The sequence below is a fragment of the Amblyomma americanum genome, chromosome 9 (assembly GCF_052857255.1).
Source record: "Amblyomma americanum isolate KBUSLIRL-KWMA chromosome 9, ASM5285725v1, whole genome shotgun sequence".
Classification (NCBI taxonomy): Eukaryota; Metazoa; Arthropoda; class Arachnida; order Ixodida; family Ixodidae; genus Amblyomma; species Amblyomma americanum.
In genome coordinates, this window is record NC_135505.1 from 111545827 (window position 1) to 111565001 (window position 19175).

Here is a 19175-nt window from a genome sequence, read left to right on the forward strand (position 1 = left end):
CGAGGTGCGGTCGAGCGAAGCATTAACATTGATCGCAGCAAACATCTACGCACTCGAAGCTCGGACGGGTGCAGTATACCGCATTTTCGCGCGTGTTACCTGCATTGAAAACTTCAACATAAAAAAAGAAACAAAAATATATCGAAAACTTGCAGAGGATGCTGGTCGTGCGCCATTTTGGAGGGAAGCGCCGGTGTGATCGAAGTGCGCGCTGTCCCCCACAACGTCCGCGGTCTTTATCGTAATCGACAACACATACTATACATTAGCGACAAACTTGATGACTCGGAAGACGACGACATATGCTATTGCGAGGAGGAAGCTCAGGAAAATGGAGACAATTCTTACAATTATCATTATCATTTAACTACTCGGCTATAAACATCAGTCTCGATCTCCTGCGTGCGTTATGCATTTCCCGTTTCATTTCGTTGTTCCTTTTTGTTTACTTCTTCCTTCCTTACCATTCATTTTATTTTGGTCCAGGAATTATTTACCTGAAAAACTCTCTGTGCCCTCCAATTCTTGGCCAATCCTCTATCTTTTTCTCCCCTCACCCCTTTCCCCCCGTGCAGGGTAGCAAACCGGCTATTCGTCTGGTTAACCTCCCTGCCTTTCTTCCTCCTCCTCCTCCTCCTCCTCCTCCTCCTCCTCCTCCTCCTCCTCCTCCTCCTCCTCCTCCTCCTCCTCCTCCTCCTCCTCCTCCTCCTCCTCTATGTGGGCATGTGCCATAGTATGAGGATAACAACAACAAAATGGAGACTGCGATGATTGAACGCGGTTGTGAATTGAGCATTGCGAGCAGAATCTTGAAATAAACACCTGACAACAAAAGCACTCTTGGGACAGTTATAAATGTTCGTGTATGGTCGGGAAATGTGGGTGTAATATGCAGGGGGCTGGCAATACGCGCTAAAACATGGTATATACACACATCGGAAGAGAAACAACTTTACTTTTGATGGCTTAAGTGTGTTATATATTCTCGTAGGTCGCGCGCGATTCGATGGAAAGCTACATCGTGGTTGGGACGTTTGTACACACCGCCAATTAACGGGCCAGTGCGCGTACACTCGTGTGCCCATTGTTGCGAACGAGTTCATTCTCCTCCGTGCCCCTCGACCGTTCCCTTCTTTTCCTCGGCTATTGAGGTCTGCACACTGCTGTCACCGAGACCGTCGGGAAAGCGATAATTAGTTGGCGTTCCGAGGGCGCTTCCGTCTTGCTGCGCGGCTCGCTTCAGTGTAACGGTGGCTTGGAACGGGTGCTTCCGGTATAGTGCGTCCGGAAGTTCCGCTTGTCTGTAATGCTCCGTGAGGTGTAGTGGTCAGCACCGCAGGCTTTGCCCAGAGCTCTATTGGTGTTGTACAAACGGCGCAACTTGCCGGACGGCAACCCATTTCTAAATTGGGCGCACTGATTGTTCCCTAGCCGGATAAATTTTGGCGACTGTCACAATATAATAGTTTTTTTTTATGGAAAGGAAATGGCACACTATCTGTCTCATATATCGTTGGACACCTGAACCGCGCCGTAAGGGAAGGGATAAAGGAGGGTATGAAAGAAGAAAGGAAGGAAGAGGTGCCGTAGTGGAGGGCTCCGGAATAATTTCGACCACCTGGGGATTTTTAACGTGCACTGACATCGCACAGCACACGGGCGCTTTAGCGTTTTTCCTCCATAAAAACGCAGCCGCCGCGGTCGGGTGCGAACCCGGGAACTCCGGATCAGTATTTGAGCGCCTTAACCACCGAGCCACCGCGGCGGGTGCGACTGTCACTACACTTGCGGAATTCAGGTGAGCTGTTCAGGGCAGCTTCATAGAATGGGTAGGAAGTGTTGGGAGGCAATACTGGGCTACAACAAGCTCTGTCCGGGGATTTAAAGGGGCGCTTCCGTCAACAAACTTCCCAAGTCACAGATGCCCGCAGGACATGCTTGAATATTTTGTTTCCGGTTTCGTAAATCGAGCGATCAGTCAATTGTGGGCTTTGACCAATCTTTTGCGCGTTTCTTTTGGTAACGTTGTTCTAGTGTACGCTAGGAAGCCTTGAGGCGCATGTGCACTTGCGATTTGGGTTTGGTACCACGATGGCAGTGCGGTTACTTGGGTTACCCTCGAGGGCACCGGTGGTGGACTAAGCAGGACGTTGTTCGCGTTGCTTCTGGACGGACTGGTAAAAAAACATTGTGTGAAGATGAACACGATATCGTCAAAAAAGTAGGGCCTACATTTTATCATTTCCGCCTCTGTGTCGATTAATCTTTTACGTCTGCGCGCAGTCCAGCGGCTTCTCACTTCAGATTTGGTCATTCAGAAGTAATAATAATAATTGGTTCTTTGGGGAAAGGAAATGGCGCAGTATCTGTCTCATATATCGTTGGACACCTGAACCGCGCCGTAAGGGAAGGCATGATTCATTCAGAAGTACCGATTCAAAATTCGCACTCAGATTCGGTTGATTTCGCTTCACTGCCCGTCTGTGCTTTCAATGCGTTGTCCGAAGTGCCAGTGAACGGTAACGGGTGCCGTTACAGGTGACCGGGCTAAGTAGCGCTAATTTTGTGACCTGTATAGGCAAAAATGTACTTAGAAATGAAGAGGAATCAAGAAAAGGTCCCTCAACTCAGCAGTTTTTTTTCCGGGATAGCATCCGCCTCCCAGTCTAACAAGCACAGTCCGGGCATCCGTGATACTGTGCGGACAGGACCCAATCGCCTCGTCAGCTTTCGAGAACAAAGCACCGGAGTGCAGTTCCTGACTCTCGAACCGCAAAATGAAGACACGTCTTTTAGAACGTCGTGGAAGCCTTGGTTCTGGGTCGTTCGGGTCAAGCAGCAGGCAGTCCTCCACTTTCTTCATCACCAGCGTTGCCGTTCCCTCCAGAAGCCTCGTTCAAAGCCGTTGCAAAAGCGTAGGCACTTTCGGTGCAACTCCTCCCACGCTTCGGCGGCTCGAGCGAACGCAGTTTTACACGCTGAAGGCCCCCCGTAATAGCGGCTTGTTGTGCGCGCGCGACGCGACGTTGGCCAATTTGAACCGCCCAGACGAGCTGACAGCCGCTGATGAGGAGGCGCCTCTGGCGTGCGAATTCGAGGGGGAGAGGGGCGGCACATACGCTGTATTGCCATCCGCGGCTGACCTCTTGGCCCTGTTGCGTAGATCGGATGAGTTTTTATGTGTGTTGTCGTAATGGTCGGCTTTTTTATTTACTTTTTGCTGTTTTTTTTATTCTCTTGAGTTCCGAACGCCCATATTGCGCCAGTGGTTACAGCGCGTGGCATCCGGGTGCCCGCGGAGTCTTCAGTACGGACTTGGGCGAAGGGACGGCCAACCGAAGCCTCTTCCGCCTAACGGAAGCGGGGCGTCTGAGTCTTGTGAGGACTTGGCGTTACACGACAGTATCAAACTCGACGCGTGGACGATGCCGCCCGTCCACAGCCCGGTTGTATAAGCTGTCAGTCTTGAGGCTTGTATGACGAGTGTCGTTGTCATCGCTAGCTAAGCGCAGCATTGGGTAGGAGTTTGTGGAAGACCGAATTAAGTTTTTTCTTTCTTTGCAAATAATTGTCTCGAATGTCTACACTTCTAAACCCCTCCTCATTTTCTGTTAACGCTGAAGGAACAGGATGTAGCCTGAAGACGGAAGCCCCGTATGGCACATCTATAGCACTGCTGAGAAAACAGCAGCGACGTTCTTGGTTACAGCAAAGAAGTTTGATTAGAAATGGAAAGGCAGCTTTTAAGTTGTCCTTCTCATTCTTCTTGTGTGTTTATAGCCTTTGTCAAAAATATACACGGGCGTGAGAGTTAAAGTGTGCAAGCAGGCGAGGACGCTGAAGAAAGACAAGTGACATGCGAGCGCTCGTATTTATTTTTTTGTTTATTTGAAATACCTTACAGGCCCGTAGGGCATTGTGTAGGGGGGGGGGGGGGGGGCGGCAAAGCATCAAGAACAAATTTAAAAGGGGACAAACAAAAACAAGGAAACAAGGCACTATACATGATCAGTAAAAAATTTGAAACAGTTCAATATAATACAGAACAGTTGACATAGGAACACAGAAATAGGAACGCATCATAAGTAAAGGTAAAGTTGACATAGGAACACCGAAATAAATCCAAAAAAGTGACCCAGGGTACATCACACACACAAAAAAAAATGTCATCTGTCTCTCTTCACCGTCCTCGTTAGCATGGTTGTGCGCTTATACTTTCATGTCATACCAACGCGCCCAAATTGCAATGTTAATGTGTACGGGCATCTGGTTCGACCCCCAGTCGCCACAGAGTGGCGCCGTTTGCTCTTTTGTACTTCGAGTGGAAAAAATGGAAATCGCGTCCTCACTTGTGACTGTACAGAGCATTGCAGAACTCAAGTGGGGTAAAGGCCTCCACTGTGTGGCTCAAGATCAGAATTCCGTGTCCTGTCCGTTACTGACAAAATATATGTGCCTACAAAACGGCGAAATCAGCGTCCACTCGGCACGCAGAGGTCACGGCACTGGTCCATGACACAACTCCTTCGCATCTGCTCTGACGCCTATGGACACATCGCTCCTCTCTGAGGATTTGATCCTCGGCGCTTGGCCAGATAGTTTTAGAACTGTAAAGGCAACGCGAGCGCTCTCACACTTTTTGAGCTACACGGACCTTGTCTCGCGTTTGTGATGTCAGAAAGTGTGCCTTTTTTTAAAGTAGTTTTTCATCTGCCTCCTCCCATCATCATCGTCCCCCATCGTGACCTTCTTTTATCTCCTCTTCCCGTCCCCCAGAGCAGAGTAGCAGGCCAGATATTTATTTTTCAGGCCAACCTCTCTGCCTTTCCTATCAATAACCCCCCCCCCCCCCCCTCTCTCTCTCTCTCTCCTCAAATAGTGGCTGTTCTTGGCCGCGCTTGAACGAAACGGTGTGGTTGTGGTGGTATAGTGCCGGGAGGGAAACGATTTGAATCGGTGAATTTCCCGTTATCTCGTGCCCAGAGTGCACCGCTCACGAGGTCCCTTTCTCTTTCGAAATTTTCCCCTTGTGTGTTCTTCGTCCGCGGACGTCGTCCGCTGCTAGACGTCTACTATTGTGGGGGTCGTCTCCAAACGGGGTCGTCGCTGTATGCGCCGACGACAGGCACTCCTTTCGAATTGCCTGCCTGTCGTCTGCGGAAGTGAGCTTTCAACGCTCTCCCCAGAAAGTGCGTTTTCCTGTTCAAGCCGTCCGCATCCTGGACTCAATTGCTCTTGAACTCAGGATGTGCCTTGTATATGTCTTCTAGACGCACACACACACACGCCCATCTGTGCCCGAATAGCAGCCGCGCTCATCGTACTGTTAGGCTTGCGGGATCCGGCTTAACGGTCTCTATTTTCAATTGGGGCAACCCCATAGGAGAGGAAGCGGGGGAAAAATAAATGGGTGGAAAGGGCGGATGTGGAGGACGGGTTCCTGAGGTCGCCGTATACTTTCCGCTCTTCTTCTTGAAGCACATGACGAATGGGCCAACACTGGGACCAAAGAAAGGAAAGGAAAAAAAGAGTTTGAAAGAGAAAGAAAGAGCAGAGGGAAAGAAAAAAAAAAGATTGCGAAAGAAAGAGTGCGAATGAAGGAGTCCGGATGAATGAATGAACGAATGCGAATGAAGTAATGCGAATGGAAGAGAGAACGAAAGAAGGAATCAATGAAGGAATCAGTGATGGTTTGGTTTATGGTTTATGGGGGTTTAACGTCCCAAAGTGACTCAGGCTATGAGAGACGCCGTAGTGAAGGGCTCCGGAAATTTCGACCACCTGGGGTTCTTTAACGTGCACTGACATCGCACAGTACACGGGCCTCTAGAATTTCGCCTCCATCGAAATTCGACCGCCGCGGCCGGGATCGAACCCGCGTCTTACGGGCCAGCAGCCGAGCGCCGTAACCACTCGACCACCGCGGCGGCTGAAGGAATCAGTGAAGGAATCAGTGAAGGAATCAGTGAAGGAATCAATGAAGGAATCAATGAAGGAATCAATGAAGGAATCAATGAAGGAATCAATGAAGAAATCAGTGAAGGAATGAAAAAAAACAAAGAAATGAGAAAGAAAAAGGAAGAAGGAAGGAAACAAAGCGGGGTCTCAGCGTCGCTGCCGCCGTGGCGTCGCCGTGTGTTTCGTGGCTCGGAAGGTGGAGAGCGCGTGGCATTCTTTTGTTGTTAGGCTTAGCTGGCTCCGCTTTCGGACTCACCCGTAAGAGGAGCGCGCGCCCTTTTGTTGCGCTCCGGTTGCGTTGCCTTCTCGGCGAGTTCGCGTTTCCCGGTGGCCCCCTTTTCATTATTACGCTTCGCCTTCCTTGGGCCTTCCTTTTTTTTTTCTTCTCCTTCTTTGCCAAGCACGCAGCGAAGTGGTCTCCGGCTGCTTTTCATTCCTTTTCCTCGTCCTTTTGTCGCTCGGAACGGAAGGGTCTTAAACTCGGCTGCTTTCTTTCGCGTGCTTCTTCTCTTTTGTCTTGAACTGGACTTCCGCGAAAAGCAGCGCTTGCCCACAAGGGGGAGTCGACGGAGACTGCGGACGGATGGGTGAAAGGTGTGCCTGCCGTTTTGCCTGCATGTCACGTTCAGTTGAGTGTCCGTCTTGATGCGCAGCCAAATCGATACGGTTTGGTCATCTGCAACCAGCATGTTCAAACAGGACGTGCACTTGCCTGAGGCTCACCGAAGCCATGAGCTACGAATGCTGTTCTCAACATCGTAGGGGTGGATTTTCGGTCATTATTGGAGCGGGTTAATGGCATGCTAGTCGAAATCAAGAGGAAGAAATTGACTTGGGCAGGGCATGTGCTGCGAAGGCAAGATGACCGCTGGTTCTTAAGGGTAACGGAGTGGATTCCAAGAGAAGGCAAGCGTAGCAGGGGACGGCAGAAGGTTAAGTGGGCGGACGAGATTAAGAAGTTTCCAGGCAAAGGGTGGACGCAGCTGGCACTGGACAGGATTAATTGGAGAGACATAGGAGAGGAGTTTGTTCTGCAGTGGGCGTAGTCAAGCTGATGATGATTATGATGATGGTGATGAACAAACCTTCTCCACCTTAGGGGTTCTCCTAAAGAAAAAAGAACAATTGAACTTACTGTGCGCACACATGTCTATACATTGGGCCACTCTTTGTAATGATTTTTTTCCCCGGTTGATTGTTTTCTCCCCTTGGTAAGCCCTTCTTTTCAAATCAGAATTTGCGACTGACATTTTCTGCTGGCTACGTGCCTGGACACCACAGGTGATAGCTATCGACGTTGTAGATGAGTAGATGATGGTCTAAGAGAGTTTAACGTCCCAAAGCGACCCAGGCTATGAGGGACTCCGTAGTGAAGGGCTGCGGGGTTCTTTGAAAACGGAGAATCACCACGAACTGCAGGCCCTTCTTAATAATAATAATAATAATAATAATAATAATAATAATAATAATAATTGGTTTTTCGGGAAAGGAAATGGCGCAGTATCTGTCTCACATATCCGCGGACACCTGAACCACGCCGTAAGGGAAGGGATAAAGGAGGGAGGGGAAGAAGAAAGGAAGAATTAGAGGTGCCGTAGTGGAGGGCTGCGGAATAACTTCGACCACCTGGGGATCTTTAACGTGCACTGACATCGCACAGCACACGGTCGGGTTCGAACCCGGGCACTCCGGATCAGTATAGCTGAGCGCGCTAACCACTGAGCCACCGCGGCGGGTAGGGCCCTTCTTTGCCTAGGTATAAGTTGCGACCTCAATTTTCTTACGGTTTGTAGGCCGCAGAGTCCTGACTGTTATACGCGGGTGAGTGTTGTCTGCGTAGGCCCGACGAAAAAGATGGGGGGGGGGGGGGGCATCGCCTTTGTGACGTCATGCGTGACGTCTCGCATGGCCGCTTGCGTCACCTGCCGCTCGCTCGGATATGGGAAATCCGCACCCTCTGTCGGACGTGCGGTTGTTTTGGCAGCATATAATAGTGTACCGTGATCGTGAAAGCAGGCTCGGAAGATGGCGTTGCTATCTCCGCCATTGCGGTCTTGACCTCGGCTCGCAGCCACATAGGACAAGCGATGGGGCACGGCGCGTAGTGCCCAAACTCCACACGGCGGTGCGACGCCGCGGTTTGGACACGAAGCCGATAGGATAGCTGTGGCTTGTTTCGCGGCGATGATGCGCGGGACCACGCGTCGGTGACGTCTTGCGAGAGTAGTCTCGAGGATAACAGGTTCACGAATTGAGCGGCGAGCACTCTGTAGTCGTATACAACTCAAGAGGGAAGCGGAAAATGCCCCTTGAAGGAGCCCCTCCAGCTAATGGGGTCAGCCGAATCTCATTCTTGACCGATTCGCCCCCTTGACCGATCCCTTTGGACCTGCCAACGTCAAATCGCACGGGGTGGCAGCTGAATGGGAATAACCACTGCTTAATCGGATTAACCGCGGTGTCATGAAAATCAGTCGGCGCCATTGGCTGGAGGGCCGCCTTTGAGGGGAATCTGCTGCTTTGTTCTCGAGTTGTGTCCGACTATACAATTCCTTCGAGAACACAGTGGGCTTATAGAACACCGGTAGAGACATTCATTGAATGAAGTACCCAGGTGAACCAATTGCCCATAGGCCACTGTATGGCTAATCGTGCCTGTACATAAACACCACCACTACCATCACCACCGAGGCCAACGCGGACGGTTATGTCTGTAGAAGAAGTGGTAGTTAGCCTGTAGCCTGTAGGGCGGTTGCTGTCCTTCGGCGCCTTTAACCATAATTTCCAAGGGGGCTGATGTGAACCATTTCGAGGCCAACCCGAGTACGCGACTGTGATCGACGAGGGGCGCGCGTTTGAAGCCGTCGGTACGTTATCGCCTTTAGCCGCGGACACTGGCGTACTGTATACGGCCGGTGCGGGGGGCCCAATAAGACCGGCCGTCCTCTCCTGTCCTTAACACGTGCGTTGTTGACGGTATCGTGACGTCAGGTCGTATGAACCGGGAGTTTAACTGTAAGTCTTCGATTCGCCTACACTCCCTGCACCAGTTCTGCAAATTTCCGCAGCGGTGCCGCGGCGGTGCCGCCAGCGTGCAGCGTCAGTTCCAGTGCAGCTTGGCAGTGGCTGTCTCCAAAACGAATGGTCGAGTGCAGGCCTGGTCCTCTGCTAGCCTTGGCGTCGCCACCAAATTGCAGCCAACTGCGTGCCGCCGACATCAACGGGTGCCAAAATCCCAAAATACGTTAAGCATTTTTCAAACAAGGAATCCCAAGGAAGTGTCGCCACGAACCGGCCCCAGGAAATAGTCGTTTCATAGAAAAAAAGCCATTGCATGTATACACGCTGACGATTTAGGAATATGCGCTGAAATGCCGCCCTTGAGGCTCGACTTGGCCGCTTAGGTTTAAATTTATGACTCCATGAACACTTCTTCGCCTCCTCCTTTCGAGAAAGAACTGACATAGTTTAATTTAGAGACCACTGCCATATCTTCTTCGCTTCTCCTGTCTACACATGGGCGCCGCCATATTGCTGCACTAGCTGCACTTCCACTTGGGAGAGTGCAAGTCAGCCATGAACTCGCGCTGCACTAGTCTGGCACTTTTGCAAAACGAGGGCCGCGGGCGCGCGCTGCACTGGCAAAACGAATGCGAAAGTGCTGCACTCCTTGAACTGGTGCAGAAAGTGCAGCCAAATCGAAGAGACCTTGTATTTATTTCATTCAATACTGCCGGCCGACTTTTGGTAGCCAAGGCAGGAATGGGTTCATGACGTGTACAATACTTGGTCCACAACAGATTGCAACATCAACAACAACAGAAAGAAAGCATATACAGGCGCACAGTAAAGTTTCTGCGGAAATAAATTAGCTTATAAGCAAGAGACAAATGTGTTACCTTTACGTCCAATTTGAATAAGGACGAAGTAACGAGATTCCAGTTTATTATTGTAAGTCGGTTCCAACCTGTTAATGGAAGCTTGTCCCAAGAGAGAGAGAGAGAGAGAAAAAACGGCCGTGGCTTAGCTTGCGAAGCACGCCGCTTAGAAAGTCGTTCTTCTCGTTCTTCTTCCGTCTCCGTAGCTCGCTGATGCTTCCTCTTTGCATTCTGCCGAGCTGCCTTGTTCGTAGGCACCATCGTAACATCTGGCTGTATGACTGCCTTGGCGAGAGGAGCGGAGCTGTTTTATACAGCTGGTGTGACGTCACACCGACCGTAGCGCCCCTGGTGAGAGGAGCGGGAGTTAGGCCGCCGTTGGTGGCTACCGCCTCGCCTCGCGACGGCGTGAGATGGGGCCCCGTTTTTACACAGCTGGTTTGACGTCACTCTAGGTCACGTGGTGTGACGTCACGCAGCGAGGTCACGCTAAAGGTCAATGGTGCCTACCACCGCCTCGCCACGCAAGTGGCTGAAGTGCGACCTAAAGTAGTATTGCTTTGCAATAAAAAAAAATGGCTTGAGAACATAAAAGTCCAAGATGAAATCAAAATATATTCGAGTTTATTCTTAAGCAGAGTATAGAACAGTGCGGTTGTCACATCTCTGCCTTGTTGTGGGACACGGCGCTCTTTCTGCTTTTGTATATACATCTGTGCCACACTTCGCGGTTCACTGCAGACTCGTATGAAGCTTAACACACATCCGTCGAGCATGGGAACCATGTCGACGCGCTTGTGTGCTACACGACACGTCGGACAAGGTGCAGTGAGCTTTCCCGTCTACCGTTTATCGACAGCCTACCGTCACTTCCTCGAGCTTTTAGCTGTGCGCAGCGCCGTTCCCGAGTGAGGACTGTCCCACTTCACTCACTATAGCGGTCGGGGCTTCCGGCCGCCCAGCCTCCTTCGTTGTACTCCGCCTGCTCTTGATTGTCCTTTGGAGGCGCCAGGCTTCGTAGCGAAAACAATTACGTGCTGCGGCGGGCTAAGCGGGTTGCATTTATCGGCGGCAACGCTGCCGCGGTTCGAAGCCCACGTGACTCGATTTGCTGCGCTGGTCGCGAGCGGAGAGGCCGCATTTCCCGGCGTGCGGTGCTGTACTTTCAGCACCTCGATCGCGAGCCTGCTTTTGACGGCCGCGAAATGAATGTCGGGGGAACTGGGTCGATTGCATGTTTTGTGCATACCGGTATAGGTGTATAAGAACGCGTGCTGCTCGCGCCGTGTTAGCCGGGCGGCTGAGGTGTACAACGGGCACAACAGACGTCTTCCTAAAGGCTGCGATTTGAGCGAGTTGGTACTGATTCGTTGTTAAACAGCGCAGGAAGACGGGACGTGCATTCAGGGCTTGCGTTGTTTGTACTTCCTTTAGTGCGTACAGTCTTCCTGCGCTCTTTAACAATGAATAAGGACGTCTTGCTGCCTCATTCGGTTCTTATGCCTTGCTTTGTCCACCCTTCGACACCTTTTCGTTTTGCGATCCAGCTACGTTGCGACACAACTACGCCAAGTACGTTCGCAACTTGCTCGGCACATATGCCTACAGGCGCCGGCAGGGAGCTGGAAGTGAAATGACGTCTCCTTTCTTTCTCTCTCTTAAATATCCCCAGAGATGTCTTCAGTGACGTCATAGGTTCTTTGAGGACGCTATGGCCGGTTAGGGTATCTAAGGGGGTGCCCAAGAACCCACTGCGTTCCTGAGAGGTGCCCCATTATGAGGTCTCCCACTGCAGTGGCCTGTCTACACGTCCATCTTGAGGCTTAAGCGCCCCCGCATCTCGGAGACTGCGCGGCGTCAAGGGGGCCTCCGGGATTAAAACGCTCGGCCGAGACAGGCAGCCTGCCCCACTGCGTAGCCGGCCGGGTTAGGCTCCAGCTCGTCGGCCGTCCGTGTACATACTCTCGCTTGCCCGTAACTCGGCTGCTGGCTTCGTTGGGTCCGCGGCCAGCCGTGCAGTGGCTCAAATGCGGAGGAAAGGGTTCAACAGCCCAGGCGCGTCGCCGGTCGGCTGGCCGGCCGGAAGTTTTCGGTCGCAGACCGCCGCCGTCACTCGCTGGCGCTGTAGCCGGAAGCGGAATGCGCGGCCCCTAACCGCGAGCTGTGCATTATTCGCCACCACGCGGTCGGTTCCGCTACGATGGCTCGGTCTTTGGGGCTCCTGCAGAGCTGCCGCCGCTGGGGGGGGGGTTGTGTATGGCCGAGTGAGAGCTTCTCACCACTGGCCCCGCCTCCCCAGCGGAGTGGTCTTGGTGTTCGTATTGTATATTTCGATAGAGGCGAAATTTTAGAGGCCAGTGTACTGTGCGTTGTCAGTGCACGTTAAAGAACCCCAGGTGGTCGAAATTTCCGGAGCCCTCCACTACGGCGTCCCTCGTAGCTTGAGTCGCTTTGGGACGTTAAACCCTCACAAATCAAATCAAATGTTCGTATTGTGGATGGAGGGAGCCTGCACTGCTCAGGTGGCACTGCGCAACCACAACTACATCGCCAACGGGGCCGTGACAAAAGCGAGACCAAAAAAGCGTGTGACTATGCGAAAGGGTTAGGAGAACATGAAGCAACACACACGGCATTTGGAACACTTAGCTGCGCTTCTAAGTGCCGTGTGTGTTCCTTCGTGTTGTCCTAACCCTTTCGCGCAGTCACACCTCTCTTTAATATGACCTAACTAGCCGGACAAATTTTATTATGACAGACCGTTCTTCGGTTTGGCGCGCCTATATGTGACTTCGGCGGGGCGTCCGTCTGATATGCATGGGCAAGTGACGCCGTGATAAGCGCTGCTCATCCTGATCAAAGCTTCTTACCTCCGCTGCGACTGGCATGGAAGACTGCCGCCACTGCAGCTCAGGTTCGTGAGGTCTGCTGCTGGCTAGTACGGGATGCGTTTTTAACGCGACAGCGTTAAGGGCCCCGTGTCGCAGAAAAGCCGGTGTCGTCGGCGGCGTTGGCTGTGAGCGAAAAATCCTCCTCCTCGCACTCCTTCTCCTCGCAATGTACCCCACTGCCCCAACAGATAGAACGCGACGGCAGCGCCTCCCGCTCGTCTCGATGGTCCTCAAGAGTGATGCCCAAAGGGCCAACATACGTCGGGGCCAGTATCCCCCTCCCCCTTCATAGCAACAACCACCACCGTCTCGTTGGGCGCAGTGGGGCCGTGCGGGCACGCAGGAATCGCGCGGTGAGCGACGAACAACGCAGCGCACATCCACGTCGCGTTCACCACGAAGCTTGCGGCTTGCTTCCCGTTCTTTCGGGGCGGAAGCTATGCTGGCGTTCGTGGCATCGAGTTTGTCGAGAACGATGTGCCGACGAACTACGACTGCAGCTTGAGTCCCGCGCGTTTCGGCAAGGCGCCTGGCAGCGCTTCTACGTGGTTTGCCGCTCCGCGCATCCGTTTCACCGTATACTTGGCAAAGCGATTTGTCTAACGGGCAAGGCGTCGCGCCGAACGGGCGATGGCGTTCCGTGGACTCCCTGGCAGTGCTGCTACACACTCTCGCGTTCCACTTCGTCTTTCTGCAGTAAGGATAGTCTTGAAACCCCCAGTGACTGCGATGTTTGATGTGAAGTAAACTGAGCTGTTCCCCTGCCTGTATTGACAAGCATCATTGCCTCGTGGATGCCACTATTGAGCAACTTTTGACCATTGCTGGCAAGCAGCACATGACGCCTTAGTCAAGCCATTACGGGAGCTTATTTCGTTGACCGCGTTCTCGAAGCCACCGACTGTGCCTGCTGTCTACTTAAAAAGACACCCGAGCTATCAGGATAACGATATACAAAAGAACAAAGCTGTGTAACTTGTTTCTGCCACGCGGAGGGCGTGTTCTTCCGCAGATGTGTGCGTAGAAGGGTGGGCCAGATCAGATGTAGGTTAAAAGCGTCTGCCGAGCCATTGACATAAAGCTGGGAAAGGAAGGGGATCGTCTTCGGTCTCCATTCCTCCGTTATGATTGCGGCGTTCCCACTGCAGCCGAGACAGAAAGGTGGTGTGCCCCCTTCATTTCTCAGGTCGCCCTCCTCTCTTCTCTCGACCAGTCTCCATGGCAGTTCTGGATGTACGGTCGGCAAATCTTTTACTTTTTTGTGTATCTTGATGTCCAGCTTCATCGCTGATCGCAAGTATAGGCATATTTGTATCGCAGCCCCAAATTTGCAACCCCGCATTAATATTGCTTCCAAAGGCGGTATTTTCGTCTGTCTGGACTTCGAGATCGTCCAACAAGCAGACGTCTTGTTTCAGTTCAGAAGCACCGTGTCTTTATATTAGGTCTGCGCAGTCCTCGTGAAACAAAATGTCGTCTCCCAACCGAACAGCGGCTTCCCGCCACCACCCCAAACGGAGGCGCCGTCTGTAGATCCTTTCCTATGGCCAGCGCCTCTCCCGCCCGCGGTGTGCGCACTGACAGGCCTCTCATCAGACAGCTAGAGCCGCGTGCAACCAAAAACAACAACGGGCATCCACTGCCCACCGCTGGCACGCCCTCCTCTTTGCCGGTGAAAGGAACCAAACCTGTTCAGCCGCGCCAGAGGCGGCTCTGTCTTGCGGATCCGCCTGTGGACTCGCTTGGCTCTTCTGTTTTTGCTTCGTCTTGGGGCTTTCGAGACGGTGTTTGCAAACGGGTTGCCCCTACGGGTGCTTTCGCTTTTTGATCCGGCTGGCGTGAAGAGCGCACGTGCTTGGTGAGCGGGCCTGCACTCCAGCGTCTGGGGTCGCAATGCAAGGTGTATATATGTACTGTGTCCACTGAAAGCTCGCAGCGTGGCGTCATAGGTGCGGTGTCGCTGGTAAGCGGCAGCAAAAATATACGCATGCCGCTTTTGGCAGAGAATTTGGTGCGGAGTTGAAGGGCGTGGGGGGGGGGGGGGGGGGAGGTCTCTGAAACGTCGCATGAACTCCTCAGTGAAGGGAGCTCTTCATGGATTCCCAAATTTTGTAGAGCGCCTTTGGCAGTTCGCGTCGTATCTATAGCTCAAAGGCAGCGGATCCTTGTCCAAACTTCCGAAACCTGGCCGCCGAAGAATACAAGTTGGAGTGTTATTCGGATTACAGACCACGGTATTCACAGCTTGAGTGATCAGAGGGTCATGCGCTTATACAGCGTATATGTTACTATTGCGAACAAAATAAAAAGAAAAATAAACGTATGAAATTGTGTAACCAGGGGTCCGTATAACTGCGTACCTCTGCATGGCTGGTATGTGTGGTGTAGCAGACTGTGCCCCGTACGACCCTCGTTCAGGTTAAGAAATGCGTTCCGCATTTTGTGGTTACAGTCTCGTCGCTGGAACCGTCTCGTCCCTGTTCGTAAATACATTGAATTCTGATTGACTACCACCGATAGCGCGTGTTTTGCCTCACGTCTATATTGCCTCACGTCCATATATATATATATATATCGCCCGTATGTTTGAGGTCTATCAGCAACAAAGATACAATCGTCAAATCGATGGTAATAATAGTAACCTAATCATGAACTCACGGGAGGCGAAAATGTACTTGGTTCACACGTGTACCTATGTTGCAATGGTATATTTAAAGCCGAAGCATTTATTTTATTTTCCGGCCGTTCTAGAGGCTCCGGTTGCGAAGGCGCCCCAACTTAACGCTCGTATTGCTTGATAGCTAATCGAAGTTCTCCAATGCCTTTGGCCACCAAAAACACTCCCAGGCACGCCTTCCTCTGGCGGTCTTCCCACAGCCGTCACAACTGATAGCTGTCGCCCTCAGCGTGCCGTGGGAAACGTTGACCGAACCGGCCCCGATCACTTCCTTCCAACGAGGGCGTGTGCCGGTTTTCACGGACACACAGCTTTATCTGTCTACTCACTCTACATACACAGACACGCGCAATGCTCAGCGGCCCCCGACCGCGCCAGTGTAAACCGCTCGGAACATTGTGTATGCATTCCCTCCGGTCTGCGTGTGTACGAGGCCGATAAGGAGCCATCGAGAATTACGTAAACCGTGGCTGCTGGAAGGCGCCGAACCGGGCGTCGCGCGTTGGTCAGAGGGCGGCCCACTTTCAAAGCACTATCCGCTATTTTTTTTTTTTTTGCCAGTGCTGCGGTGCAACCGATCTAAGTGGAGAATCTGCCCTTGTCCGTGACTGTGGTTGTCGGCGCCTTTTGTAGACGCAGCTGAACTGTCCCGCGGGCGACGCGTTTTTTTTTGTTGTTAGTTTTGTGGCGCCCTGTGCGTCGCCTAACCTTTCACGCGTTTTTTTTCTTCTTACGACTGGCGCAGTCGACAGGATCGCGTGTCATGGAACGTGCAGAAGTGGAGGTCGCTGTGGGTTTAGATGCCGGCGCTGCTCTAATGCTGCAGTTTTGTCACTCGTATAACCTTGCCGTTGCCTTGGATGGGCTTTTCGAAAACGGAACAGTCGCCATTCTGAATCGGGTTGGTAGATAGAAATATTTAAAAAGAAGGGTGACACCATTGCAGGCAACCGGCAAGCTCAAAATTTGTAAGGTCGCCAGAGCGCGAGAAAACCCAGAAAACACCGATTAATGCGCGTGTTTAGTCTGTGGTGTATGTACGCTCGTGAACATAGGGGACTCCCCCCTGCTTCTGAAAAAGAAAAGCTTCCTCACGCTTTTGTCTTCAAGCGGCTAATACACGATAACTACAGCTACGCCGCACCTCTGTTCCCGATTCGCGGCCAAATCTGCAGAGGCACGTGGATTTCGACGAGAACCAGTTTTCGACGGCCGTTATAAGGGGTCTCTTCCAAAGCATCGTGATGGTGCCGGCAGCTGCGACCGACAAAGACGACCTCCCACCCTCAGTGTAAAATGGGAGACGGCGGAGCGTGCAATGCCCGAAGATGATGATCGGGATTACAGAAATGCCTTTCCGGATTAAGGGCGCCCCGCGGTACTGGGGCAGCAGTCGTGGCCGAGGGATTTCATCCGTCCCGCATAGAGCAAGGTTGTATGTAGCTCTGGAAACCCGAAGCACCGCCACGGCTTCGGCTGGGGACAGACGCTGTCAGAAGTTTAAGGGAACAAGAATATGGCCATGATCCGCATACCACCCGCGTGGCCTTGACCGCTGAGACGCCGACGGCGAGCAGGGAGGTTGTCTAGTCGCTGAGCTGCATTAAAGCAGGCCGAGGTAGTTTTCTGATAGCCGCGCACTGCGTGACTAGTCAAGCCTAGTTAGTAACCGGCCCGCTTATAAGTGCTACGTACGCTGCACGCCCAGCACTGATGTCACGATCAAGTCTCCCAGTGCAGCACACTAACGTGCAGTCCCACTGGCGCACACATTGCACACGACGTGAACGGACGACCTTCATGCCCGCGTTGCGGTTTCTGCCCTTCAAGTACACATACATGACGTGGGAGTGCCCGCACTCTGTAAGACCACTATTATTCGACACCCTGCGCCTTGCTGCTGTGCCGCGCGGCGGCTGCGATATCCTCAATATTCGCTGAAATTGAAATGGCGCAATAATTACTACAATTGAAATCCACACCTGCACAGCCATGCGTCCACAGAAGCAATCTGCGCAATTTTCAAATCTCGGTAGTTGAATAACTCTTTTTGTTCCCTCGGCGTGGACACGGGACCATCGATGCTACAGTGCAGTCGCTCTAACTATAGTAAGCGTTAACTATAATAACTGTAGTAAGTTGACTTTCTTTACAAAGTATGTTTGCCTTAACAGGAAAAGGAAAAAAATTGAGCACCAGACATGGGTGGTAGAAGCAGTTCAGTCGGTTTTCCCTGCTGTCAGTGCAGTATACTCGTTTTGTCACCCTTTTCAATTCGTGTATCCGCTCTGGTAGGCGCTCGGCAGGTGGCCGGCGAAGCCTTTTAACACGACAGCGTTAAGGAGATTGTGTCGCAGAAAATCCGGAGTCGTCGCCTGCGTCGCTTAACCGGTGTACCACTGCGCTAGGAGTGGTATGAGTACTCCCAGGGATCTGTGAATGTTAAGTATAGAGGATGAACAATTCTGCGTATACGGGCATCAACCCTGTAAGTTATCGCGTCATACCCTCAAGGCGGAGCCTAAGTGTCTCACAATTTTAAGAGTTTTAGCTCTTATTCATCACGTTTCTCCGTTTCTTGGGGTCTGCTACCACCTCGCTTCAGCGTGAAATTTTCTGTCCGAGGACTTCAACATGGCGGTCCCCATAGTAAATCGATGTAGCAGTCCAATTGGTGATCGACTGCTGACGTCATTAGTGTATAGAAATGGTGATTGACTGGTGAGGTACTGATTTTGTGACGTAATCATTAACCAGTCTCATGACTGTTTATTCGCTTGTAACTCGGTAATTAATGAGGTCATCATAAAACGAATGTGATATTTGGAATCCTCTAGATGAGTAGAACACGTTAGACACCAATATTAACTAATGAAATTAATGTTTAGTTATGGATAGGCTTAAATTTAATTGCTTATAATTAACAGATAACAGATGACGTCATGGTCTAACTAATGGCATATTCGTAACGCGCTCGACGATTAGAACATGTTAGACACCAATGTAGCCTAATTATAGGCTAATATTTAGCTATGGTTAGGCTTAACATAGCGGCCATGACGTCAGCACTCGGCAGCTCACAATTCCTACCAGACAGCTATCGCTCGTTATATCGTCTTCCAGACGGTGGCGGCATATTTTTTTTTTCTGCGGCCGGCGGAAATATGAGGAAGTTGTGTAACTTTACTTTGCTGCCCTGTGGCTGCACTGAAGTGGTTGTTTATTGTAGCAGTTATTGGCCTACCTGAAGCGTATTTCACCTTGGATATTTTCTCCGCAACCATCGGAGTTGAAGTAAATGGTTACAACGATATGAGCGATCAAGGCCAAAGATCCAGGCACAAGAGGAGAACATGGCACGGTGATTCCGCTTCTCGGCACGGCGCTGTTTCCACCGCTGCTTATCGTGAGCGCACTCGAGCACTTGCAAACAAGACTGTCGCTGCGTGCAGAGCTAGCGATATCGTTTTGCGGATACTCATGTGTCTGCCGGCCGGGCAGCGTTCTTCAGCTATGAGTCCTGCTCTCTGGTCGAAAGTGCGGACAGCTGCGGCCGCATGGCTGCAACACGGCTTCCAGTATCGACCGGAGAGACCTTGAGATAAGCTGATAAGAGGATGCTGCTATCAGTGCTTTTCTGCTAAATATTTGGGTGGATTTCGGGTCACAGGTCCAGCTTTGGCCACGAGGCTGGCACGTACTGTTCGGTGCCACACGGTCTGTGCCGCTAAGCTTTGACCCCTCCCCGCTTCATAGCATGCGATAGTGACG

General features: G+C 51.8%; 1 protein-coding gene across 2 annotated transcripts in view; it reads left to right on the plus strand.

The window, feature by feature from the left end:
* The window catches only part of MESR3 (misexpression suppressor of ras 3), a 214952-nt gene that overhangs the window by 26869 nt on the left and 168908 nt on the right, over window positions 1-19175 (plus strand). The gene's annotated exons all lie outside the window — the stretch shown is intronic.